Source organism: Mustela putorius, unplaced genomic scaffold (genome assembly GCF_011764305.1).
Source record: "Mustela putorius furo isolate JIRA1106 unplaced genomic scaffold, ASM1176430v1.1 tig00000680_pilon_pilon_pilon, whole genome shotgun sequence".
In the NCBI taxonomy this organism is placed as follows: Eukaryota; Metazoa; Chordata; class Mammalia; order Carnivora; family Mustelidae; genus Mustela; species Mustela putorius.
Window position 1 is genome coordinate 2,888,955 of NW_025421442.1, and position 26,521 is coordinate 2,915,475.

At 44.9% G+C, this 26,521-nt stretch overlaps 1 long non-coding RNA gene across 1 annotated transcript in view; it reads left to right on the forward strand.

Annotated features, from left to right (window-relative positions):
* Positions 1-7,495: 7,495 nt before the first annotated feature.
* The window catches only part of LOC106004327, a 31,241-nt gene continuing 12,215 nt past the window's right edge, over positions 7,496-26,521 (forward strand). The window contains exons 1-3 of the long non-coding RNA XR_001177312.2: positions 7,496-7,588; positions 23,630-23,673; positions 23,936-24,044. This is a non-coding gene — a long non-coding RNA (uncharacterized LOC106004327). The remainder of the gene's footprint in view (positions 7,589-23,629; positions 23,674-23,935; positions 24,045-26,521) is intronic.

Sequence of the window (26,521 nt, forward strand, 5' to 3'; positions counted from 1 at the left end):
TATCAAGTGGGTTCTTCTTTTGGAAGATTTCAAAACAAGTTAAAAAAAACTCCATTCCTCAATTTTTAAGTGTGCTGTAAGATTCTCACAACAACACAATTATGGCAGCAAAAAGTGCTCTCATCCCAACATCTTTCTTTGGAAAAGGAGATTATCTTTATCCTAGTGTTAAGTCCTGAAATTTACCAGGAAGGAGTAGATGATGCCTGATCATTTTGGAAGGTATCTTGTAGGTGACAGACTGCTCAGGGACACTTCTAGGCATTGAAAAATTTAGCAACATTTTCAACTTTTGTTGTAATGTCCAAGCTAAAAACCTCATTTAAATATTTTTTATTATGATTTCTTCTCTCTAAGATAAATAATTTTTTAAAAGGGGGGCGGTGCCTGGGCAGCTCAGTTGATTGAGCACCCACCTCTTGGTTTCAGCTCAGGTCATGAGCTCAGGGTCCTGGGATCTAGCCGATCCCTCACTTGGGCTCTGTTCACTGCTGGGGGATTCTCTCCCTCTGCCCCTGCCCCTGCCCCCGCCCCCACTCATATTCTCTGTCTTGGTCTCTCTCTCTCTCTCTTTCAAATAAGTAAATTCTTAAAAAAATAAATATTATGAGATCATCTGAAAATTACCATAAATGACCTTAGACTTTCCTGGTTATTCTCCATATCATCACAGTAAAGTAGGCTCCCCATTTAATACTAGAACCCATATATTTACTACTTGGATGTGGGCAAACTTGAATGTGCTATGGTAACCGAAAAGTGAGTGAGTAGAGCAGGAGCAATGAATGCTCTCTTTATGGAGTCTCTGTTTATTTTTCAGACATGCCCATTGTCTTACCATGACAGAGATGCACATGAACAGTCATCCCAATGGGGAGGTCTGGTGTTCACACATGACTTCGGAGACCAATGGGCTAGACAACCAGTTAGGGTAGAGGTCCCCAAAATTTCAGCTGCTTTGCTTTTCATCATCTTTCCTCCTTTTAAGGTTTTAGTCATATAGATTTTTATTTCTTTTTTTTTTTTTAAGATTTTATTTATTTATTTGACAGACAGAGATCACAAGTAGGCAGAGAGGCAGGCAGAGAGAGAGAGGAGGAAGCAGGCTCCCCGAGGAGCAGAGAGCCCGACTTGGGGCTCGATCCCAGGACCCTGGGATCATGACCTGAGCCGAAGGCAGAGGCCTTAACCCACTGAGCCACCCAGGCACCCTGATCTTTATTTCTTGGTAAGCACATTTCTAGGTATTTCTAATTAGGTTTTTATAATTGATGGGACATTTTCAGAAGTGGGTATTGTTGGCAAATACAGACACCAGCAATTCTGTGTTTTAGCTCCATCACTTAGTAGCTGTGGGCAAATTATTAACTTCTCTGTGCTGCAGTTTCCTCTTCTGTAAAGCTGGGATTTATTCCAGTATCTACTTCATAGAATTGTTATGAGAACGAAACAAGTTCCTATATAAGAAATACTCCAGTGCCTCGCACACAGTTAACCCCTGTGATGACCAGATTGAACCATCTTGCTTTTTCCTTATAATAAAATGTGTATTCTTTTAGGTTTTCCAGGCATCTAATCCTATTATCTATAAATAATGATATTTTTCCTTCTTTCCTATAATTACATTTTATTTCTTTCTTTTGTCTAATAATTATTAATAATAGTTTAATAATAATATTGTATAATGGAGATAGTACGTACCACATGTGTCTGATTCTAATGTTATATTTCACCATTAAGTGCTATATATTCACACATTTATCTTATTGAGTACTTAATATATTCTTTCGTTCCTATTGCATTTATGACGTCAGTCAAGAATGAATTTTGAGGGGCGCCTGGGTGGCTCAGTGGGTTAAGCCTCTGCCTTTGGTCATGAACCCAGGGTCCTGGGATCGAACCCCGTATCGGGCTCTCTGCTCAGTGGGGAGTCTGCTTCCCTTTCTCTCTCTCTCTCTGCCTACTTGTGATCTCTGTCTGTCAAATGAATAAATAAAAATCTTTAAAAAAATGAATTTTGAAATGATCATATAGTTTTTCTTTGACTTAAAATGATTATTTATACTGGTAGATTTCCTGATATTGAACCATCCTTGAATGAATGAGTTGATCCTTTACTTGGCTGTGGTTTATGACTTTATAATGTACCGAAGAACTTTGTTAACTAATACTATGACTTTTACATGAATATTTATAAGTGGAATCAGTCTGTAGTTCGCTTGATCATGTTCAACACCTTCCTCTACTCTATTTCCTGTGGATAAGTAGTAGGATCTAGGGACTTAATCGTATTCTGGCTTATTTGGGCAGGCATGTCTCACAGGGGCTGTGCTTCTCCACTGGAAGGCCCGTTATCTCTGGCGATCTCTCTTTTTACAGTGTCAGCAGCCACCAATGCCCACTGCTTAGATCCTTTAATTCATTAGGGATTGCAGAATAGTGGTATTCTGTCAGCCTATATCTTCATTTATTAGCTGGAATATCAGCTTCGCATCTACTACAGTTTTTAAAGAAAAGGTGAGATAAAAGCTTGAGAGCCCGATTTTATTTTTTTTCCCCTTCAGCATCTTCCAGTATTTCTTCTCTCTTTTTGGGGTGTGGGCTGGTGTTGGGTGTGTTTAGTAATAGGATTTTTATGAACCAATGTACTTAAATGGATTTGGCATGCTTCGGCCCACTGTGTTATTGATGACCAGATCGCCCCCTTCTTGGCCAGTGAGGGCTTCCTCAGGTTAGCTTCTGAGTCCTTCTGACACGCCCTCATTTCTTTGCTATTTGGTGTGACAAGATGTTCTGACACGTCCGCACTTCTTTGCTATTTGGTGTGACAAGATGTTTCAGGTTATCCTGCCCTTGACCAGGACCCTGCCCTCTGCAAGGAGCCCTGGTTCATCGAAGTGAGAAATAGTGATAGTGACACACCCTGGGGGCTAGGGAATCTGCACACTTCTGGGTTGGTCTCTGCTTCCACATTTATCAGTGGACAGATCTAGGAGATAAGTTTAGTTGTTCTTGTTTCTTAAAAAATATAAATCACAGGTTTCTATTTATAATTCAAATTTGGGGCAATAAGATTCTCATTTAACTGCTATCTTAAAAATCTGTATCTCTCATCCTCCATCCTGAAAATTCTTTCATCTTCGAATACTCCAGAACAATGCTGAAATATGGTGAACATCCTTGTTTTCTTTCTACCTTATTAACAAGCTGTCAGTATTTCTCCATTGACTATGTTATTGGACTATGGATTGGATTAGGTCAGTTCTTCTTTCCATATTTTATTATAGGGTTTTAAGAAATAGACTTTGAAATTTTATCAAATCTCATTCCAACATCTATGAGATGATCAGGTTTTTTCAATTTTATCCATGCATTCAATTAATTTTGTTAATAGGTTTTCCAATATTGAGTCATCAGTGGGTTCCAGTTATGAAAATAGCTGATCATGATATCAAGTGCTGCTGGATTCCATTTGCTAGTGTTTTACTTTGGATTTCTGCTTTAGTAATTGAATTTGAGATCACCTGTGATAGTTCTAAGTGCCACCCACCACAGGTTTTGGTGTCTGCAGTATGTTGACTACGCAAAAACATTATTAATGTTACCTTCCCATCCCCCATGCTTGGGGAACCACTTACGTACCTTTGGTTTATTTGTTCTTAGGTCTGTAGACCACACTTGGGTACTGTCTGTGTCTTTTCCTCCCCATGGAAGAGCCATTTGAAACCATGCTCTCTCTCATTATCTATTGATGTTCGAATAGTTCATAGATTTTTTTTTTTTTTTTTTAAGATTTTTATCTATTTATTTGACAGAGATCACAAGTAGGCAGAGAGGCAGGCAGAGAGAGAGAGGGAAGCAGCCTCCCTGCTGAGCAGAGAGTCCGACACAGGGCTCGATCCCAGGACCCTGGAATCGTGCCCTGAGCCGAAGGCAGAGGCTTTAACCCACTGAGACACCCAGGAGCCCCAGTTCATAGATTTCTAAATAGTTTCTGTTTTTTGTTTTTTGGGTTTTTTTTTCCCTCTAGGAAACTGAAGGATAATGGAAAATATATACTGGTCTCTGTCCCTGGTTGCTGGCCCAGAATTCCTAAAGCCTTGTAACTTCGTAAGTGATACGAATAGTAGTAGCATCTCCTTTTTTTTTTTTTTTTAAGATTTAATTTATTTATTTGACAGACAGAGATCACAAATAGGCTAAGAGTCAGGGAGAGAGAGAGGAGGAAGCAAGCTCCCTGCTGAGCAGAGAGCCCGATGTGCGCTCGATCCCGGGACCCTGGGATCATGACCTGAGCTGAAGGCAGAGGCTTTAACCCACTGAGCCACCCAGGTGCCCCAGCATCTTCTCTTCTAATGTTTGGTCTTTGACTCAGGTTCCCTGAAGCAGGGTGCCTGAAATGCTTGCAGTTTCCTGGGTGGTAGGAAGATCTTTGGTTCTAATGAGACGACTTTGGGTGGGCTCCTGGGTGTCTCCTGGGTTGGTCACCATGATCAGAGGCTTGGGATTTTCCGCCCTCCCCTCCATTCTCTTGAGAAGGGAAAAGGGCTGAAAATGAGGTTATGATCCATCATGCCTGTGTCAGGAAGCCTCCATAAGGTCCCAGTGGAACGGAATTCAGAGAGCTTCCGGGCTGGCGAGCATGACACAGGCGCCCGTGCTCGGGGCCCTCCCAGACCTAGAGCCCTGTGCTCTCTTCATCTGGCTGTTCATGTGTATTCGTTATCATAGCCTTTAAAAACCCAGCGGATGGAGATGTTTCCCTGAGTTCTGTGATCTCTTTTTAGCAAATGAATGGAACTCAAGGAGAGGGTCGTTGGAACCTCTGAATTATATCCTGTTGGTCTGATGCTCAGGTGACACCTAGGACCTGCTCTGACCTTGGAAGTGGGGGAGGGGTGCCTGGTGGGACTGAGCCCTTAGCCTGCGGGATCTGATGCTGCCTCCAGGTAGACAGTGACAGAACTGAGTTGAGCTGCAGGACACCCACCACATCTGGTCACTGGCCGTGAAAGAAGTTAAGTGTTCTGTGTGAGAATCAGGAGGTCCTTGGGCAGAAAATATGAACAGACATTTCTCTAAAGAAGACATCCAGATGGCCAACAGACACATGAAAAGATGCTCAACAGATGCCCAGGACCCAGAACAGAGGTTTTTTCCCTACAGCAAAAGGGAAAGATGGGGCTTTTCATTTTTAGGAATAATCGATTTTACTTACTTAGTATTCTTTTATATAACTTAGCTGATTTATTAGTTTTATCATTTTTCTCTTTTCTATATGTGTTGATTTATTCCTTCTAGTTTCTCTAGTTTTTTTGTTTTGATTTTTTAAAAAGACTTTATTTTGGGCACCTGGGTGGCTCAGTCGGTTAAGCATCTGCCTTTGACTCAGGTCATGATCCCAGGGCCCTGGGATGGAGTCCCACATCGGGTTTCTTGCTCGGTGGGGAGCCTGCTTCTCCCTCTGCCTGCTGCTCCCCCTGCTTGGGCTCTCTCTCTCTTTCTGACAAATAAATAAATAAAATATTTTTTAAAAAAAAGGTCTTTATTTTTCAGTAATCTCTATACCCAATGTGGGGCTTGAATTCACAGCCCTGAGATGGAGTCACACATTCCACCAAAGCCAGCCAGGCACCCCCTAGTTTCTTTAGTTTGAAAATATTGTTCTTTTTCTAATATCTAGAGTTGAATGCTTAAACTATTTTTTATGCTTATTAAAAATAATACTTGACTATGCATCTTTCTAAGCAATGTTTTAGCTTTAGTATTGATGCTATTGCTCTCAGCTATCAAATTTTTTCTTTGACCCAAATGTATTAAGAGATTTTAGAAAATGATTTAGGTAACAGGTTTTTTCCCTAATTTTTATAATTAATTCTAATTGTTCTGACCTGAGATCAGATAAAGTCACGTGTAGCTTTTGTCTTTACCCTGAGGCAGTCTTTGTGTTCAGTGCAGAACTGTTCACAGAAGGATGCAAAAGATGTGTTCTCGGGAACTAACAAGAAAGAAACAAGAAATAAGAAAAAACACAAAACTTCTGTATTTACTTAAAAAAAATTTTTTTTTAAAGATTGTATTCATTTGAGAAAGAGTAGAGCTTGAGTTGATGGAGCGGGGCGTGGGTGGCGGGGGAGGTTCAGAGGGAGAAACAGACTACCTGCTAGCTGGCAGCCGGAGCATGACCTAAGCCAGAGGCAGACGTTTTTCTGACTGAGCCACCCAGGAGCCCCACTTTAAATTTTTTTTTAAGATTTTATTTATTTATTTGTCAGAGAGAGAGAGAAAGAGAGAGCACGCACAAGCAGGCAGAGCAGCAGGCAGAGGCAGAGAGAGAAGCAAGCTCCCTGCTGAGCAAGGAGCCCGATGTGGGCCTCGATCCCAGGACCCTGGGATCATGACCTGAGCCGGAAGGCAGCAGCTTAACCCACTGAGCCACCCGGGCACGCCAATCTCATTCTTTTTTATGGCTGAGTAATACTACCTTGTATGTATATGTATATGTGTGTGTGTGTGTGTGTGTGTGTGTGTAATATATATATATATAATATATATGTGTGTATATATTATATATAATATATATGAATGGATAAAGAAGATGTGGTATACATACATATATAACCACAACTTCTTTATCCATTCATCTGTCAATGGACAGCTGGGCTCTTTCCATAATTTGGCTATTGTGGATAATGATGCTACAAATAGTGGTGCCTAGGTGGCTCAGAGGATTAAGTCTCTGCCTTTAGCTCAGGTCCTGGGATCAAGACCCACATCAGGCTCTCTGCTCAGCAGGGTGCCTGCTTCCCCTTCTCTCTCTCTGCCTGCCTCTCTGCCTACTTGTGATCTCTGTCTGTCAAATAAATAAATAAAATATTTTTTTAAAATGATGCTGTAAACATTGGGGTACGTATATCCCTTTGAATTAGTATTTTTATATTCTTCTGTTAAATACCAAGTGGTGCAATTACTGGATCATATGGTAATTCTATTTTTAATTTTTTGTGGAACTGCCATACTGTTTCCCACAGTGGCTGCACCAGTTTGCATCCCCACCAACAGTGTAAGAGGGTTCCCCTTCCTCCACATCCTCACCAACATCTATCTGTTGTTTCTTATGTTGCTAATTTTAGCCATTCTGACAGGTGTGAGATAGTAGCTCATTGTAGTTTTGGTTTGCATTTCCCTGATGAGGAGTGACGTTGAGCATCTTTTCATGTGTCTGTTGGCCATCTGGATGTCTTCTTTAGAGAAATGTCTGTTCATATTTTCTGCCCATTCTATAACTGGATTATTTGTTTTGGGGTATTGAGTTGTATCAGTTGTTTATAGACTTTGGATACTAGCCCTTTATCACATACGTCATTTACAAATAGATTCTCCCATTCCGTAGGTTGCCTTTTAGTTTTGTTGATTGTTTCCTCCACAGTGCAGAGCTTTTTATCTTGATGAAGTCCCACTAGTTCATTTTTGCTTTTGTTTCCTTTGCCTCAGGAGCCGTGTCTAGCAAGAAGTTGGTACAGCCAGTGACAAACAGGTTACTTGCCTGTGTTCTCCTCTAGGACTTTGATGGTTTCCTGTGTCACATGTAAGTCTTTAATCCATTTTCAATTTTTTTGGTATATGATGTAAGAAAGTGGTCCGGTTTCATTCTTCTGCACATAGCTGTCCAGTTTTCCCAACACCATTTGTTGAAGAGACTGTCTTTTTCCCATGGCATATTCTTTTCTATTTTGTTAAAGATAATTGACTATAAAGCTGTAGTGATCTAAACAGTATGATCCTGGGGCGCCTGGGTGGCTCAGTGGGTTAAAGCCTCTGCCTTCGGCTCAGGTCATGATCTCAGGGTCCTGGGATCGAGCCCCACATCGGGCTCTCTGCTTGGTGGGGAGCCTGCTTCCTCCTCTTTCTCTCTATTCATACTTGTGATCTCTGTCTGTCAAATAAATAAATTAAAAAAAAAAACAACAGTATGATCCTGGCACAAAAATAGACCTACAGATCAACAGAACAGAAAACCCAAAAATGAACCACCTCCACCATTTCTCAGGCATTGCGGTGGTGGTAAGTACATTCAGTGTCGTGTCACCCGTCTTCAGAACTCTTCATCTTACAAAGCTGAAACTCTGTCCCCACTAAACGGTAACTCTGTACCCTTCCCCAAGCTCCCAGTATTCATTCTTCTACTTTCTGGCTCTATGAAGAGTACTTGACCTTCTACTTCTGACTGTTCTGAGTACGTCATCTAGGTGAAGTCATTTAGTATTTAACTTTTTGTGACTGGTCTTATTTCACTTAGCAGAATGTTCCTAAGTTTCATCCATTGTGTAGTATGTGTCAGAATTCCATCCCTTTCCATGGCCGAGTGAGAGTGCCCTGTGTGTGTCAGTCATCGTGTTTATCCATTCCTCCACTGGCGGATCCTGCGGCTGCTTCCACCTTTTTGCTGCTAAACACTTGGGTATACAATACCCCTTCAAGTATCTGTTTCTAATTTGTGGGGTATATATCCAAAAATGGAATTGTTGGATCATAGAGAGATGCCGTGTTTACTGTTTTGGGGAACCACCATACTGGCTTCCACAGCAGCTGCACTCTTTCTGTTCCCATTCACAGTGCACAGGGTCTTGATGTCTCCATACCTCACCAGTACTGGGTACTTTGTGGTTTGTTAATGGTAGCCCTCTTAATGGGCGTAAGGTGGCATCTCACTGTGCTTTCGGTTTGTTTCTAGTAGTCAGTGATGTTGAATTGCAGGTCCTGCCCTCTGTCAGGGGAGGGGATTATACAAAGGTGTGGATGCCAGGGGTGGAGATTATTGGGGATCGTCTTACCACCATGACTGCATTTCAAAAATAAGTAGAACAGAACTCTATGGAAGACATTAGAATGCATCATGGGTGGGGCGCCTGGGTGGCTCAGTGGGTTAAGGCCTCTGCTTTCGGCTCGGGTCGTGGTCTCGGGGTTCTGGGATTGAGCCCCACATTGGGCTTTCTGCTCAGCGGGGAGTCTGCTTCCTCCTCTCTCTCTCTCTGCCTGCCTCTCTGCCTACTTGTGATCTCTCTCTGTCAAATAAATAAATAAAATCTTAAAAAAAAAAAAAAAGAATGCACCATGTGTAGTAAGAGGATGTATTTTTAAGTGAAGGTCTGTCCAGGAATACAAACATATCTGCCTGTGTACGTGTGATAGAAATGTGTTTCTTACTGGTGGTCCAGAAAAAACAGGTTGAAAGGCACTGACCTGAGAGATCTTCCTGCAGACACTGAAGAGAAGACTGTCATTGATCTGCGTGTGAGCCCAGGCCCCGCGGCTTGTTCTCTGCTGGTTGTGCTCCCATGGCAACCGTTTTTCTTCATGTCTGCTCTCACACACAGTAGCCATCACAGCACTTGCATTTTCAAAGAACTTGCATCAGTCTGTTTCCTCCAAGGTTTTCTCATCAAATACTCTGAAACTTAACAAGCCTTGCTGGTGACATAACTGTGGGGAGCGCCTGCTTGTTCTGACCCGTTTTCCTGCTCTCCCAGCTACGTGTGGGGTCTGCCTGGGGGTGTTCTCATGGTGTCTGAGCTCCCCCTGCCTCTGTCGAGGTTTGGCGTTAGAGTTCTATGTTATATGTCTTATGGGATTTGCACTTTCTGTTCCTAATTTCCCCACTATTTTTCTAAAGGTTAAGAGAAAAAGAAAGGTCTGAGAAGCCCCAACTTTGCCATCTTGAAGTCTTGCTTTCCTGCGGCAGCCCTAATCTCTGAAATGGGGCCCAGTGTTCTCCCACCAGGGAGCATGGCCACCTCTGTGTCTTGCCTTCCTGGGCTGTGGCCTGGGAACCTGGGGCAGCTGGCTGGGCTGAAACTGAATGCCGGGCTTGGGAGGGCTGGCGCCCTCCACCTGCGTGGGGAGCCCTCACTTCCACCTGCCCTGGCTCCTGGGGCTCACTCCCTCCAGGGCTGGGGCTGACCCTCATCCCTCCCAGGGCGCGTCTCTTCCCCCCTCTCGCCTTCTTCCGGGAGCGGAGAATTTGGGGGTTTTTTCCTCCTCCTTTCCATTAAGTGTCTATTTATTCATGAGAAATCACGGGCTTTTTGCCTTTTCTCTACTTTCTTTCCAGCTTGAAGAAACACACACATTGAGCCCGGAGGCGCCACGTTCCCCTTCCTGCCCTCCCCCTGCAGCCGGAATGAGGGGCTTCTCCCCCCCCATCTTTCATTCTTCCCCCCCTCGCCCCCGTTCTCCACAGCACATGATGGGGGCGGCACTTAAGAGGGCGCTCAGGATTTGTTCCCACTGCTTTCCCCTTATTTAGGGGAGTGCTCTGAGGGCAGACACTTCTCCAAGCCAGGCCTGGCTTCTGTTTCTTTCTCTGACCATCGCTTTTCAGAAATGATGGCTTCCAGGGTCCCTTTAGCCTCGCTATGTGCCCGATGCCCGTTTCTGTCCTTGCATTTCTCACTCTTGCCATTGGAGGTGACGTAGAACCTTCCCTGCAAGTTCTTAAAATTATTTTCTATATGATACGGTCAGGGGGTTACTCCCTTTTCCAGAAGTGCCATGGTCGCATTCTAGCCCGCGGAGGAGGCTCGCACACGCACAACTCAAAACAAGCCCTGTCCTGGGAAGGACCCGCTCTCCTGCCCAGAGTGAGAAAGAGGCGACATCGTGTGATTTCTTCCCTCTGCTCCTGTTCTCCCCTCTTCCTTACGCTTCCTCAAGGGAAAATAGAGAAAGCTCCGTTATGCAAAGAAACGCGACACAGAAGGAGACTGCGGGCAGACTGGGCTAGCATTGCCTCAGGGGTAGTATAAAACCATGCCAGGGGAGAACCTCCAGGAGGAGAATGCGCTGTGGTCACCCCTCCCCTCAACATAGAAGCAAAGGAATTGCCTGGGTGATGTTTGTGAGTGTCTTGCTGTATACATGGGGTCAGGTTTTGTTTGTCTCTTTAGGTAACTTGATCACTTTAAAAATCGCAACGTGGTGACCCATGGGGATAGGCATAGCTTTGGGTCACCTTGCTGTGGGTCTTATCAAGGAAGACCCTGATTCTCTTCTCACAAACTATCTTTCCAAGGAAGAAAATAAAACACAAACAAGTCTGTGTGTAGAGCTGTGACAACAGAATGACGAGCACGCAGCCACGGTTCCTCTGGAGCCGGGCCTCACGCTCCTCCCGGGGCCGTGGTGAGGAGCTAGGCAGCGAGCAAGCATCCGCCGGTAGGAACCAGTGCGCAGGGCTCCTGACGGCAAGGAGATCACACAAGTGCTGATAATTACGCTAAGCTTTTTTGCAGTGTGTACAAAATTAGGAAAAATTACAGGCATACCTTGGAGATACTGTGGGTTTGGTTCCAGATCACAGCAATAAAGCGAATATTGCAGTGAAGTGAGTCGAAGAAGCACTTTGGGTTCCCAGTGCACATGAAAGTGATGTTCACAGGGTACTGTGGCCTGCGGAGTGTGCAGCTGGTGTGTCTGAAAACAATGTTCATACTGCAATTAGAAAATACTGTTTTTGAAAAATGCTTACCATCATCTGAGCTTTCAGGAGCCATAATCTTTTTGCTGGTGGAGGGTCTCGTCTGCTCTTTAAGGCTGCACCACCATCGGGGTGGCAGCAGCTGTGGCCGTTTCTGAAAGTAAGACAACCCTGGAGTTTGCCGCATGGACTGACTCTTCTTCCAGGAGCAGTTTCTCCGTAGCCCGTGATGCTGTAGCACTTCTTCCACAGCAGAAATTCTTTCAAAACTGCAGTCCATCCTCTCCAGTTCTGCTGCTGCCTTATGGCTACTTTCGCGTGATATTCTGAATCCTTTGTTGCAGAGTTGAAGGTTCTTGACTCACATGGTCAGAGAATGAATCTCGTGGACACGGGGCGGAGTGAAGTGCAAGTTTATTAAGCGACTAGGAGCAGAAAGGAAAGAGAAAGCTCTCTAGAGTGAGAGGGGTCCGGAATGGGTGCCCCTGAGGGGTTTCAGGGCCAGTCTTTGACGGACAACTTGACCAGGAAGCTTGCAGTCTTGAGATTCTTGTGCCATCTTGGTCTGAGCGAGGACTGTTGATAACCCCCTCAGGGGCTCACTTCTTTGAGTACTGGCTCACTTCTTTGTCATTCTTTGAGAATGGCTTGCTTCTTTGTCATTTTCTGTCATTACTATGTAGCCACCAAAGAAAAACACTCCCTAACACCCAGGGCAGGGTGGCCTGGCTGCTTCCCTTATCTTTTGCTCACTTTGACTTAGGCTTTTGCCTGCCAGGAATAGTTTCAGAGCCCAGCCAGGGACACCGCCCCCACCATACCTTAACCCTTTCCTTACTCTGCTGTCAGTTCAGCAGTCTTCACGGCATCTTCACCGGGTGTAGATTCCATCTCAAGAAACCACTTTCTTTGCTCATCCGTAAGAAGCAAGTCCTCGTCTGTTCAAGGTTGATCACGGGATTCTAGCAGTTCAGTCCCGTCTTCAGGCCGCACTTCTGATCCCGCTTCTGCTGTCTCCCCCACATCTGCAGTCGGATCACACACAACATTTACTGAGTAGGTTTGCTCTCTTATGTGTGCCTACTTTGTGATGCCTCCAAAACAATTCCAGTGATGACATCAAAGATCACTGGTCACAGGTCATCGTAACAAATATAACAATAATAAAAACTTGGGAATGTTGTGAGAATTACCAAAATGTGACACAGGGACATGAAGTGAGCAGATGCTGTTGGAAAAAGTGGTGCCAGCAGACTTGCTCGACGCAGGCTTGCCACAAAGGCTCCATTAGTAAAAAGCACACGCTCTGTAAAGCACAGTAAGGCAAAGCAGTAAAAGGAGGTGTGTTTGAATAAGCACGGAGCGTCCTCCGGACGTGAGGCTGAAAAATAAGAGTGGGTCTGCTCTGTGGCAAATCTGTATTTTGTGAGTTTGGGGATTTCAGGAACATAAGGTGGTGCTCCAGGACACTCAGCAGTCACTTTCGGAAATAAGATTCTAATGACTATTTTTAGTAGTGCCAGTTCTTTCTTCATTCTGCAAATATTTTTTGGAGTGTAATACATAAGTCAGCGCTTAACTGACAGATAACTATGCAAATGACAGGGGACCATATGGTGGTTACAAGGCAGAACTTAACATTTTAAAGGACAAAACACTCATCTTCATGGACAGCAATTAACTACAGGACCAACAACCACCTGTTGGGACTCACTTGTCCTCCCAGATGCATATACAATCCTCAGTTTTACCTTGGTTTTTCTTGGCCGCGTATTCCAAGGAGAGGAGTATCTTTTCCATAATTTTCTCATTATGTGTTAATGTCGCCATAATGTTCTTGCCACATCGCTGTATTTCCAGATTTGGCTCCAAGATCGTGTGGTGGGTGTCTATGTATCGCAGCCTCTTTTCGGAGTTTCTTCCCCTCTGTGTTAGTTTCTCTGTCCCGGCACGCAGCCAGGGTTTTCCCCCGTGTATTTTCTAGGCTTGCTCCTCTTGGGAGGAGGCGGGGGCGGCCGAAGAGCTCCGTCTTGTTAGGCACAGCTCTCCTCACACACAGGGCACAGAGCAGGTGTGGAGAGAGATGCTGAAATGGGTGTCCTTGCCCAGCGCTTCCTGGGCAAGTTGGAATGAGCCCGTTTCTCTTCTGAGAGCAGGTCTCAAATCCCAGGCATTTATCTCTTGAGTTTTAATCTCCTGATGCATTTTTTCCCGTCAGAGGGAGACTTTGAGGTTAAAAACACTAAGTCAAAGGCAAAAGGCGTGTGGGAGGGAGTTCAGCAATTACCAGCACGTCTGTGCCACACAGGAGACTGTCCCTCTGGGTCGCTGAGGGAGGGGAGGTGTTCACATCGTTGTCACCCAAGTAACTGTGGGTTTCTGCTTCATTTTAGCTGCACGGATTCAATAAAAATGTTCTAAGGCACCACCTTCCTGTGATCTTGTAACAAATCACAACTGATAGACTTCCATTTATATCTAAAGAAAGGGTTTGAGCTGATTTACGTGTCAGACCACAGACACGAAATGTCTGGGACCTCTCTGTTTCAGGGTAATTCCAGACCATTGTCTCTTTCCCGCTGACCAGCGGCTATCTAGCTCATGCTCTGTCCTTGACGTGTGGCCGGAGGTGTGGCTGCTTTCTGCTACAGCAGCAGGGCAGAACTGTCCTGACTTGTGACTGGTGGTTCGTGCAGGGCCACACAGCTAAGGCACCTCCTATTTAACCTCTTTCGGAAGGAGTTTTCTGCTGCTGCCTTTAAGGGATCAGCTGAGAAATATAAAATTCCATTCCTTTCCTACTGTGCTCAAAATAGGAAAGATTCAATTCTCTTATCCTTGTTTGCAGTTAAAGAAGCTAAAGTTTGGAGGGACTTTCATGAGGTTCCCCCCAAATGATTTTACCTTCTTTTTATGCAGCTTCAGGCCTGTAAGACAGCCTGTCCAGTGAAATTCAGGGCAACATTTCCACCGATGCCTTAGGCCTGGTCATGTGTCATCAGTGGGAGAGCTAAGTTATGTCTCAACATAGTAAGACTTTGCCTCTGAGTGTTGGGTCCACTGTAGCATGCAGTGGCTTCCTCCTCCAGAGACACAATGACCACTAATGCCTACCCCTCCCTGCCTTCATTTGGATATCTTACTATTTCTAATCGATCCGATGTTATTAATATTTTTTTTCAAAATTTTAGATGCTCATGAGAATTAATTTCATTAAGTGGAGCCTGGATATTTCTGTAGCGTGTGCACGCGTGCACACACACACACACACACACTTTTAAATTAATATTATTCCTTAGGGCAGTTTTAGGTCTACTGAAAAAATTGACAGAGTACAGAGAGTTCTTATGTATCCCTTTACCCCTGCCCTCAGCTCCCTGCAGTTAGTGTCTTGCACTAGTGTGGTAGGTTTGTTTCAGTCGCTGAGCTGATGCTGATTGTCGTCATTAGCAGAAGCCTATGTTCACCTTAGCGTTTACTCTTTGTATGGTGCGGTTCCTTGGGTTTTGTGAAATGCATGATGTCACCATTATGTAGGACAGAATCGTGTCACTGCTCTAAAAATCCTCTGTGTTCTCCGTACTCCTCACCACCCCGCACCCCCAGCAACCACTGATCCTTTCGCTGTTGCCATAGCTTTGGCTCTTCCAGACTGTCGGACACCTGGGGTCCTGCCGTTGGTTGCTTTTTAAGAGTGGCTTCTTTCACTTAGTGGTGTGCGGGTGAGGTTCCTCTGTGTCCTCTTAACAGGGTCTTTCACAGATCAGAAGGTTTTGCTTTTTTTAAAAAAGATTTTATTTATTTATCTCTTTGACAGAGACAGAGAGAGCACTAAGGGGAGATGAGCAGAGGGAGAGGGAGAAGCAGGCTCCCTGCTGAGCTGAGAGCCCAACGTGGGGCTCAGTCTCAGGCGCTTGGGATCATGACCCAAGAAAAAGGCAGATGCTTAACCAACTTAGCCGCCCGGGGGCCCTCTCTTTTTCTTGATGGAGTCCCTCTTACCAGTTTTTTCCTTCATGAATCATGCTTTTGATATCTTAAAGCTTATCACCAAATTCATGGTCCCCTAGATTTTCTCCCACGGTTTGTGTTCCAAGTGTTAGAGTTCTGTGTTTTACATTTAGATTTACAAGCCATTTTGAGTCAGTTTTTGTGAGGAGGGTAAGACTTGTGTCTAGATTTACTGCGCCGCGCGCGGATGCCGCCTGTCCCGGTGCCATCTGTTGAAACGACTGTTCATCCCTTTTCTCTACTGAATCGCCCTGTCCGGGGTCAGCGGATTATGTCTGTGTGGGTCTGCTTCTAGGCTCTCTGTTCTGTTCCATTGATCCATGTGCCTGTCCTGTCACAAACACCACACTGTCTTGATTACCACTGCTTTACAGTAAGACTTGAAGTTGGAGTGAAGTCAGCCCTCTAACTTTGTTTTTCTTCTTTAATATTGTTTTGGCTATTTTGGGTCTTTTTGCCTCTCTATATAAACTCTACAATCAGTTTATAGGCGACTATAAAGTAACTTGCTGGAATTTTTATTGAGAATGCCTTGAATCTGTAGATTTAAGTTGGGAGAAACTGACATCAATACTGAATTTTCCTATCCATGAATATGGATTCTCTTTCCATATATTTAGATGTCCTTTTCTTTTGTTTTTGTTTTTTATTTTTTTAAGGTTTTATTTATTTTTTTGTTTTGTTTTGTTTTGTTTTTTCAGTGTTCCAAGATTCATTGTTTATGGGGCGCATGGGTGGCTCAGTGGGTTAAAACCTCTGCCTTCAGCTTGGGTCATGATCCCAGGGTCCTGGGATCGAGCCCCGCATCGGGCTCTCTGCTCAGCAGGGAGCCTGCTTCCCCCTCTCTCTCTCTGCCTGCCTCTCTGCCTCCTTGTGATCTCTGTCTGTCAAATAAATAAATACAATCTTTAAAAAAAAAATTCATTGGTTATGCCCCACACCCAGTGCTCCATGCAATCCGTGCCCTCTTTAATACCCAGCACCAGGCTCCCCCAACCTCCCGCCCTCCTTCCCTCCAAAACCCTCAGTTTGTTCCTCAGAGTCCACAGTCTCTTCATTTGACAGAGAGAGACCCAGCGAGGGAGGGAACACAAGCAGGGGGAGCGAGAGAGGGAGAAGCAGGCTTCCTGCCAAGCAGGGAGCCTGATACAGGGCTGGGTCCCAGGAGCCCGGGACCGTGACCCGAGCGGAAGGCCGCCGCGCGCTGTCTGAGCCCCGCAGGCGCGCCCGGATCTCCTTGGACGTTTCCACCAGAGATCCGCAGTTCCCTCACATAGGCCTTGTGCAAACTTTGTTACACTTAAATCTAAATCTCTCTCTTTTTTGATGCTAATGTTAATGGCGATGTGATACCCCCTCCAGCTTTATTGAGGTTAATAATAGATAAAAATTGTATACATTTAAGATATACAACCTGATGTTTGACATGTTCATATTATGAAATAATCACCACAGTCGAGCTAAATAATCTATCCGTCACTCACATAATCGCCATTTTCTTTCCTTATTAAAAAATGGTTAAAAAGTTCAAGTTTCGATTGTTCACTGTTGTTAGATAGGAAACCCATCGACTCTTACATGTATCATCCTTGTATCCTACAACTGTGCAGCCTTGTTTAATCACCCCTCTGTTCCAGAAGTTTGTAGTTTTTGTCAATTCTTTGGACCTTTTACATAGACAACCATGTCATCTATGAACAGAGACATTTTTATTCCTTCCTTCTCGATCTGTGTGCCTTTTATTGCCTTTTCTTGTCTTATTGTCAACAATATATTTTCAGAGCAGCCTATAACAACAGATAGGGTTATAGCTAACCAAGTGAATCTTTTTTGGCAAGGTTTATGCTGTTTGAGTCTAAGTTCTAAATGTGTCTTCTACACATGAATTAAAATTCTTCAAAGCAGGGAATTTCTTTGAATTTATATATCCCTACAGCCTGCCACAGAGTCTGTTAATGGTACGCACTTAGTGACTGTTCAGTGGGAATTAATGTAAGGAATTAATATCTGTATCCAGGATCCCAGCAGAAAATAGAATTTACATCGGATGGTTTCGTTCCGGAGGTTGAAGACAGCAGCTCTCGACCATGGCTGTCCATTAGAGTCACGTGGGAGCTTTCATTCTCCCCCTGCTTGAGGATGGGACCAGGCTTTACAGTCAATTCCAATGGCCAGAGAAGGTTGAAAATCAGTAGAGTAATGAAAAGACTACTTGTGGAAATGTAAGCAGGCTGAGGAAACCAAAACAGGATGCTGAGACACTGATTTATTTGATAGGTGAAGATGCAGAAGTGTGGTAAGTCACTAGCTTTAGTAATGGAGGTGGTAAGTGCTCAAATGGGGAGCCACCACCAGCGATGTCATATTCTCTGCTCCAGATAAAAAGATATTCTGCCTTCTAAAATGAGTTTTTCTCCGAATCAAAATGACACATTTGACCAAGGCTGAAGTTAAAAACACCTTCAAAGTAAGCACAAGATGCTCCTCCTCTTAAAACCAGACCAAATGGATTAAGGTCAGAGTTCTCTTTGACTCAGAGTCTCAGAGTCTCAAATGACTTATGGCCTGAAATAAAACCTGTCTAGTTTCTGTGAATAATATAAGACATATGATGCTTTCTCCTCTCCTCCCCATTTTGCAGATACAATCGTGTCTGGACTTTTCTGGAAATAAATTAAATGGAAACCAGAATGACAGACACTAAATCTGCTGGCAGGTGCTCTGGGGGAGAGGGTCAGGGAGATGGAAGAAGATGCTGACCTTTGATTAGAGTAAAAAGCTAGAGACATGGATTTGCAGAGCTTGGTTTCTCCCAGCATTGCTGAAGATAATAGATGCACCCTAGCTTTTCCTTGTAGCAAAGAACTTAAGGCAGATATATTTTTAATTCATCTGCTACTCCTTGTTGACAAGACTATGTATTGTCTAAATCTTCTGAGACCATCATATGCCTCTTAAAGTAAAGTGGCCTTGCCGTTTGGTGTAATAGTGATAGCGTTTGCCTTTAAAATCTTTTCCACTTGTCATAATTCCCTCCCAACTCCTGAAGTCATTCAGTTTTATGCCCGTTGTGTGTCCTGTACTGTTCATGCCGGGGTCTTTTCCCACTGCAGAAGGTGTGATACAACTGGTAAGGATTTTTGGGAGCAGCGTGTGCCTTGCAGCTCCCCACAGTCCCCATCCCTGCCTGCTAATGCTTGGTGGAGTTGGGTTGTCTGTCTAGATGCTGGAGGCTTCTGAATGTGCACCTCCTGTCCTGCCTCAGCCAGCTCCCAAGGACAGAGAAGAGGGGCAGCAGATGTGTGTGTGTGCGCACACGTGTATTTTGTTTGGGGTTTTATTATTTTGTTTCCATGCAGAATATTTTCTAAAAATGACTTTGGATATTTGGACTTCTATGAGCATGGACTTATAACCCAGTCCTTATCCTCTAGATTATGTAAACACTATATTCATAATCCTAAATGAAATTCAAGTATGACACTTTATATGGAAAGTTCCAAAATGTACCTCAATTAGACGAATTGAGACAGTTCAGTATTTGAGAAGTATCATGCAATTATGTAGATTAAAAACTACATCAGAGATATTAAAAAATGTTTGTTTTACTTTGATCAATAAATGAACCAAAATCAAGTGGTTTATAATTATAAACATTATAATTATAAACATTAAAACAGCCTCCATGTTGGTGGTAAGAGAAACTGACTTTTTTCCAGTACCACTTAATTGGCGAAGGAGTCAAGTTAAATATATGCCTTCACTGCCTCAAATTATTTGTTAAGAACAAATATCTAGGTACTAACCTATTTTCTGTTATGCATGGGTTTAAACTGAATAAAATTTAGGGTTCAACTTGTAGAGAAATGACTATGATATAAAAGCACTAAAGAGCTGTGTGGAGACAAAAAGAAGGAAGGAAGGAAGGGTGGGTGAGATGAGCGTTTAAATCAACAGACAAAACTCCCCCATGTGGGTGGGCCTCACCTAATCGTTGAAGACCTGAACCGAACAGAAAGACCAGTCTCTGCCGAGTAAGAGGGAATTTTCCGGCAGATGGCCTTCATGTCACCGGCTCCACCAGCTCTCCTGGCTCTCCATTCTGCCAAGCCCCAGTGCGGGTTTGGACTGGTCAGACCTCATAACCCATGAGCCGGGTCCTTGTAATGACTACACACACACACACACACACACACACACATCCTGTTAGTCCTGTTTCTCTTGAAGACCCTGACTAATCACACACCCCTTCATTCTCCGTTGTTAACACACACACACAAAGTCGTCCCGAGTACTGTAAAACAGTACTTTTACAAAACAGAAGAGTCTCGTCCCAGATACAAGCCTTTATCCGCAAGAGAGGCCAGTGGTAAAAACCAAATCATGGTGTAAATACCTTGCTCATGAAGAACTCCGAGGCATGAAGCTGTCAGAATGCCTGCCCTGGCCACTGTCTGCACCCACGGTCCATGCCACTGCCCCGAAGGCTTTGCAGAGCGCCCAGAAGACCTCTGTGACCCTCACACACACTGGATCTCTCCGACAGAACACCCAAGCCAGAAGGCCGGTGATGCTGTGAGCGCGCCCGTCTCCGCGAGTATGGAATGGGCCCCTCCGCCTGCCTGGTGCCTGGTGCCACCTTCCACCAGGACTCCTTGCTGGTCCAGGCTCGGAGGCAGACAGGAGGTGGGGGCCAGTCCAACAGCCAGGAAGCACTTGCTTCTTACAGAGCTAGCAGTTCCTACAGACTCTCAGTTGTGTCCAAAATCTAGCGTTCCTCCTTTCCGGTTTGTTTTTGGTTTTGTTTTAACCAATTTTTTAGAGCTGTTCTGGGTTCACACAGCCTTCATTACAGCGCCCTCTGCTGCCGCCTCCAGCCACTGCGTTCTCTCCTTCCTGCTGGACACGTATTGCCTACGGCCACCGGCGCTGTGCCCTGCCCTTGAACGTCTGTTAAGAGAGTACATCTCATATTAAGTGTTCTTAAAAAAAAAAAAAAAAAAAAAATATATATATATATATATATAAATTTGATTCTGTAAATAATAAAAAGAAAAAGAAAATGGAAGCAAGAGCTCAGCCATGACAAAGTAACCCACAAGGGTAGGGAGGAATTGCTGACAGGGCCCCAGGCCTGTGGAAGCCCCAGGCCCTGGCCACACTAGCCCCCCAGAGCGCTTCGCCAGGTGATCACCAGTGGGGTCGTCTTGGGGACGTGTGCTGGGCCTCAGGACCAGCAGGGCTCTCTTGCCCCCTCCAGCAGGAGCCCTGAGAAGATGTCCTTGTCTCCCTGGGAGCCCAGCAGAGCTGCATTCCAGCAGAGAAAGCAAAGGCCAGCTCCCAGGGAGGCGGCCAGGAGGCTGGGGAGCCCGTGCTCAGGGAGGCCACCTCCCCTGAATGGGTCCCTGCTCAGTGGATTGAGGCTTCTGTCACTTGTGACCAGGAGATTTCTAAGGGATTCATTTTAATAAAAATAGTATTTAAGATAGATAAAACTTGAGGGCATCTGTCGTATTTGTTGATAAATTACTAAACATTTAAAAATTTTATTTATTTATTTATTTGACAGAGATCACAAGCAGGCAGAGAGGCAGGCAGAGAGAGGGGGGGAAGCAGGCTCCCTGCTGAGCAGAGATCCCGCTCTATCCCAGGACTCTGGGATCATGACCTGAGCTGAAGGCAGAGGCTTTAACCCACTGAGCCACCCAGGCGCCCCACTGATCATAATTTTTAAAATCAGCAATTATACGAGATGAAACAGTTAAGTTTCCTCATTCAGTTTGTATCTTTTCTATCCACGGTCTTGTGACCCGATTCTACCACGACAAACTAAATTCCACTCTGCAGTGTGGGTAGATTACTTAGCAGGCACAGGATGTTACCTGTGAAGTGACCCAACCCATGTGGTGTTCCTCAGGCGCCTCTGGAGGGAAAAAACTAGAAATCAATAAAAACCTTTGAGTCCACAGATGGAAGACATTTTCAGTGATGTTTCCACTGGTCTGAAGCAAATAATAATAATAATAAATAAAAAGTCAAATTCTCGGGGTGCCTGAGTGGCTTCAGTGGGTTAAGCCTCTGCCTTCAGCTCAGGCCATTGTCTCGGGATCCTGGGATCGAGCCCCTCGTCGGGCTCTCTGCTCAGCGGGGAGCCTGCATCCCCCTCTCTCTCTGCCTGCCTCTCTCCCTACTTGTGATCTCTGTCAAGTAAATAAATAAAATCTTCAGAAAAAAAGTTAAATTCTCATTTTTTTCTATATTCTTAACCAAAGGAAGCATTTCTTGTAAACTGGGAAAAACAGTGAAGTGAGCATGTGCCACTGTTCCAAGCTCTTGGCCTATGGATGGGAAGAGAACCAGGGCCAAACCTCCTGCCACCTCAGCACATTTGTCACCGCGGCACCCATAAAACCTTATGGTCCCCCAGAGTTCAAGTTAAAATTCACAAAGAAATGTACGAATTAAAAATCCGTGCAGTTTTGTAAGGTCAAAACACCAATTTCTTTCTTGGTCGTGTAAGAATAAGGTTTTTACTGGGAAATTATACCCCACACTTTACTGGTCCTGCATATGCCCCAGTGTACAGTCACCTTAGTGCCCCCCAGTTCCAAGCCTCTGAGCTTTGAGTCTGTGTCCCCATCAGACAAATAGACACCAAGGTAAGCTCATTCACACAACAGTGCCAACCAGTTTCTCAGACGTTCCTTAAACCGTCGCCACAGCATTCCGCAGCCCGAGAGAACCAGCTTTCCTCTTCGTTATGGAATAAAAGCTAGGAAAATGCCATTATTCACAGTAACGGGAGTCTATATACTTTAAAAACTAGTGTTATTTAATGTGAACTTTTTGGGGGGAAATCAGTTATATTTTCCTGAAGTACCTTCCCAGCGGTCTGTAAATGACAATGCAGGTGACTGCTGAGCACTGCTTAGGTGACAATCTGCATTACACAGCAGCTGAGGACGGAGGGGGGCCAGATGCTGGGTGACAGACGAGCACCTGCTCTTCCAGGCAGGCGAGTGGTGGCCAGAGCCCGGGCATGCCTACCCTTGCATCCTCTAGAAACAGGCGGGATAACAAGGTAGCTTCTAGAAATCCCTACGCCTCCAAGAGAGTATAATTTTTCATAATATTCCTAGCTTAAAAAACGAAACAAAACCAAGAAGTCACTGTTCTGACATTGGAAAAACCAAATCCAAATTCACATGTTTTGGAGTCTGTCGATGGAAAGGTGATACAGAAGCTTTCCAGTCTTTGGAGAGGTTAAAGACTGGTTTCAATGATTTCAGTAAGAAAACCCACCAATGTGTTCAAATTAAAATCTAGAGAAAAAATGATTCTTTTTTTTTTTTTTTTTCATCAAAAACAAGCCAAAGGGGCAGCTGGGTGGCTCAGTGGGTAAAGGCCTCTGCCTTCGGCTCAGGTCATGATCCCAGGGTCCTGGGATCGAGTCCCACATCAGACTCTCTGCTCAGCGGGGAGCCTGTTTCCTCCTCTCACTCTCTCTGCCTACTTGCGATCTCTGTCAAATAAATAAATAAAATCTTAAAAAAGAAAAAGCCAAATTAAGTAAGAAAATACTGTAATGAGAAACTTTCTTCCCAGAGGATCTATTTTGAAGAGCCACAGAATCAGAAGAAAGCAGGCCATTATCTTTGGAACCAGTACTGAAATCGTCCGCACTCATTACATCTGTTGATCTTTCTTTGATTCTATTAACTGACACTCAAGTTTTCCGATAAAAAGTATAATTTATCTTCTTTCACTGCTGTGGTATGAGGCCCCCAGTCTTTGAAAGCCTGTATCTGAGAGCTATCTGGATCATATTATACGTTGATTTGCTCTTGGCTTTGAAAACAGTTTGAGTTCTGTTGCAGCCCTGTTTAAAAGTATCTATTGAAACACTCTGGTACAATCCATGTGCCTGGCTTTTGACACCTGCTCCAGCAATAGAAATGCCATTTGCGTAATGCGCATGTCAGCCTATGGTGCACAGCAGTGTAATCCCAGGCTTGAGCAGGAAATCAGTAGTTGTAGCCCCTGAAATATTGTAAAGAGATGAAGAAAATAGGAATTTTTAATTATTTTTAATGTCTTGGCTATTTAAACTCACTGGACTTTTAAAATGGATTTCCCTAACAGGACTCAGGGATCCTGCGGCTACCAGTTTGCTTGGTGACGTGAAGGTGAGTTTTCAGCCTCCTTGTGGCCCTTCCAGGGGATGCCCCAGCTGATGGGGTAAGTCCCCAGAGCCAGGCCCATACGTTAGCCTGTGGCAGGTGCCCTTTATAAAGGGAGGCTCCCTGAGGCATGTAACACAAGTCTTCACAGCGAGACGGCGTGAAAAGGGTTAGTCCTATCCAAAGATTTTTGCTCTGTAGTTCAGGAGTAAAAGAGCTGAAGGCACTTATGTGGCAATTAAGTATGAATGTGCTCATTTCCTGCCAGGCCAGCGATGACTCTCACCCGGGGAAACCTTCCACCGAGTCTGCACTGTGCAGACGATGCAATCAGAGCTTCTGTGGGGGTGACGTGCGGCAGCGGCTCCAGACAGAAAGTAAGATCACGTTGTGCGCTTGATGAGTAAGCGTTTCTGTGGGGGATAAAGGACACGGACAGCCATGGCCCACCCCAGCTGTCCGTGCCATCGTCGTCATGGTTATCCTTAGAAAAATTAGGAGGTTTCCAGTTCATAGAAATGCTGAGGAAGTGTAAAGTTTGCTGGGTGCAAGGAGCTGAGCCTCAGTTTCCTCCGTTAGTCTGGTTTCTACCTTCTGACCTTGGTTTCTACCTACCTGCACCTTGGCAGCCAGCAGGCCCCGTTTGGGGAAGTGTGGCTGCTGGGCAGGCCCTCTCCGCTCCCTGGATCCTGTTTGGGAAGCGGGGCCCCCGTTTCTGAGGCTCCCCGTTTGTGAAGGTCCTCATCAGCACGGCACGTGGGGAAGGATGGCAGGGATGCTTCCCTCTCTGTGCACGTATCACCAGAACGCCGTCCGCATGCTTGCTGGCTTCCTTCTGTCCCCATGGGAACCCACGACAGGAGCCTTCCGTGCCTGTGGGAGCACAAGAAGCCGGTGGTAGATGCAGGGGACCCAGCAAGCAAGCGTGCGGTGCCCTGGCTGGAGCTGCCCGTCCTGGCTGCAGAGTCTCCGGGGGCCACCGCAGGACCTTCTGCCCTTCGCTCTTTAACGGCGCGGGTGTCGGATGAATCGCTCCACTGCATGAGTCACGTGTGTTTGCCTGAAATCACATACAGCAAGCTATCCTGTGAGGAGTCTGGCTGGCAGCATGGCTCGAGTCCTCTCCGTGTCACGGGTTCCCAGTGCGTCAGGGCTGCATGCCTGCGCGAGTCCTGCCGATGTGCAGGGGCGTGCGGTGCCTCCCAGGCGGGGCCACCTCCCTTCGGTGTCGCATCAGCCACAGCGCCGGCGGTGACTGCAAGGAGCGTGAACACTGAAGCCTGGGCCCAGACACAGCCTCATACCTTTTTGGGGAGTGGGGGGGGGGGCACATTGTGATTTCAAAGAAGATATAAATAGTTTTAACATGTAAAATTTGAGAATGTTGACATTAAAAACGTCTAGATTCTGGCTTCTCCAGAAAAATCAGTAGCTCCAAGCCTCCAGCATGGCAGGAGCCGCCTGGGCTGAGAAACGATGACTTTACAGGATGGTCCTGAGCTCTGTGTGTGCCCAGGCCCTTCCAGATCCATCCACTCACCACTTGGCTCCTGGAGGCAGGCAGAAGGTCACCTGCTTTGGAGAAATGAAGGCGACCTTGTCCTCAGAACAATGCCAGAGCCTCAGGGTGAACCTGGAGCACCCCCGGCCCCAGGGTTCTGCTCCCACTCCTCCATGATTCCTCTAGCTTCATAGGTAGAGCCTTTGACTCACTATTATTTTTTTGTTTGACAAGGTCGCTGTAGGAATTTCCCCTAGAGGCAAGCCCAGCCCAGGTGCCAGCATCAGACTGCCGAGGCCGCGTGGCAGCAAGAGAGGGGATGGGGGTCCTGGGACATGGGACACAACAAGTTTGGATCCATGCTGTCTGGGCTAACGGGTGCCAGGTTCTAAAAAGTTCTCCCGTAAGTTTTCAATGGGGCATGCACATTTAGAGAAAATACATTGTTTACTGGCACCATTTCAGCTAAGCATTAGGAAAAAAATAAGAAAGGTAGAGCTTCTCATAAAATATTGTTTCATTGAGTAAGTGACTTGAATATTTCAAGAATTCAGGATTAAAGTTATTCCTCATGTGCAAAGGGGTATAAATGATGACCATTAAAAAAGACATTAGAGGCATGGATTAAATTATGTTGTTTTATAGGATTTATTCAGCACATTAATGTGTTTAATGACCAATATATTTTTGCTATTGACATAGAGAGAGAAGACAGATGCTAACAGCAATTCACTTTTTGAACCGAATCTGTTTCATTCTTAATTTCTTTTTTTTAAAATTTCTTATTTTTTATAAACATATATTTTTATCCCCAGGGGTACACGTCTGTGAATCGCCAGGTTTACACACTTCACAGCACTCACCAAAGCACACACCCTCCCCAATGTCCATAACCCCACCCTGTTTCATTCTTAATTAAGATTTTTTTTCCCTTCATGACACCAAAAGCAAAGCAAAAATTTTTTTTAAATGGGACTATAGTGGCGTGCCTAGTGGGTTAAGTGGTCCAACTCTTAATTTATAGCTCAGGGTCGTGAGATCAAGCCCCTCGCCAGGCTCCGTGCTTGGGTGTGGCATCTGCTTCAGATTCTCTTTTTCCCTCTCCCTCTGCCCCTCCTCCTCCTTCTCTACAAATAATGGAAAATAATGAATGAATGAATGAGTGAATGAATGAATAAAAAGTGGGACTATAGCAAACTACAGAGCTCCTGCACAGCAACGGAAACCATCGGTAAAATGACACATTAACCTGTGGAATGGGAGAAAATATTTGCAAGTCATCTAAGGAGTTTATATACAAAATACATGAAGAACTCATACAACCCAGTAGAAAAAAATCCAATTAAAAAACGA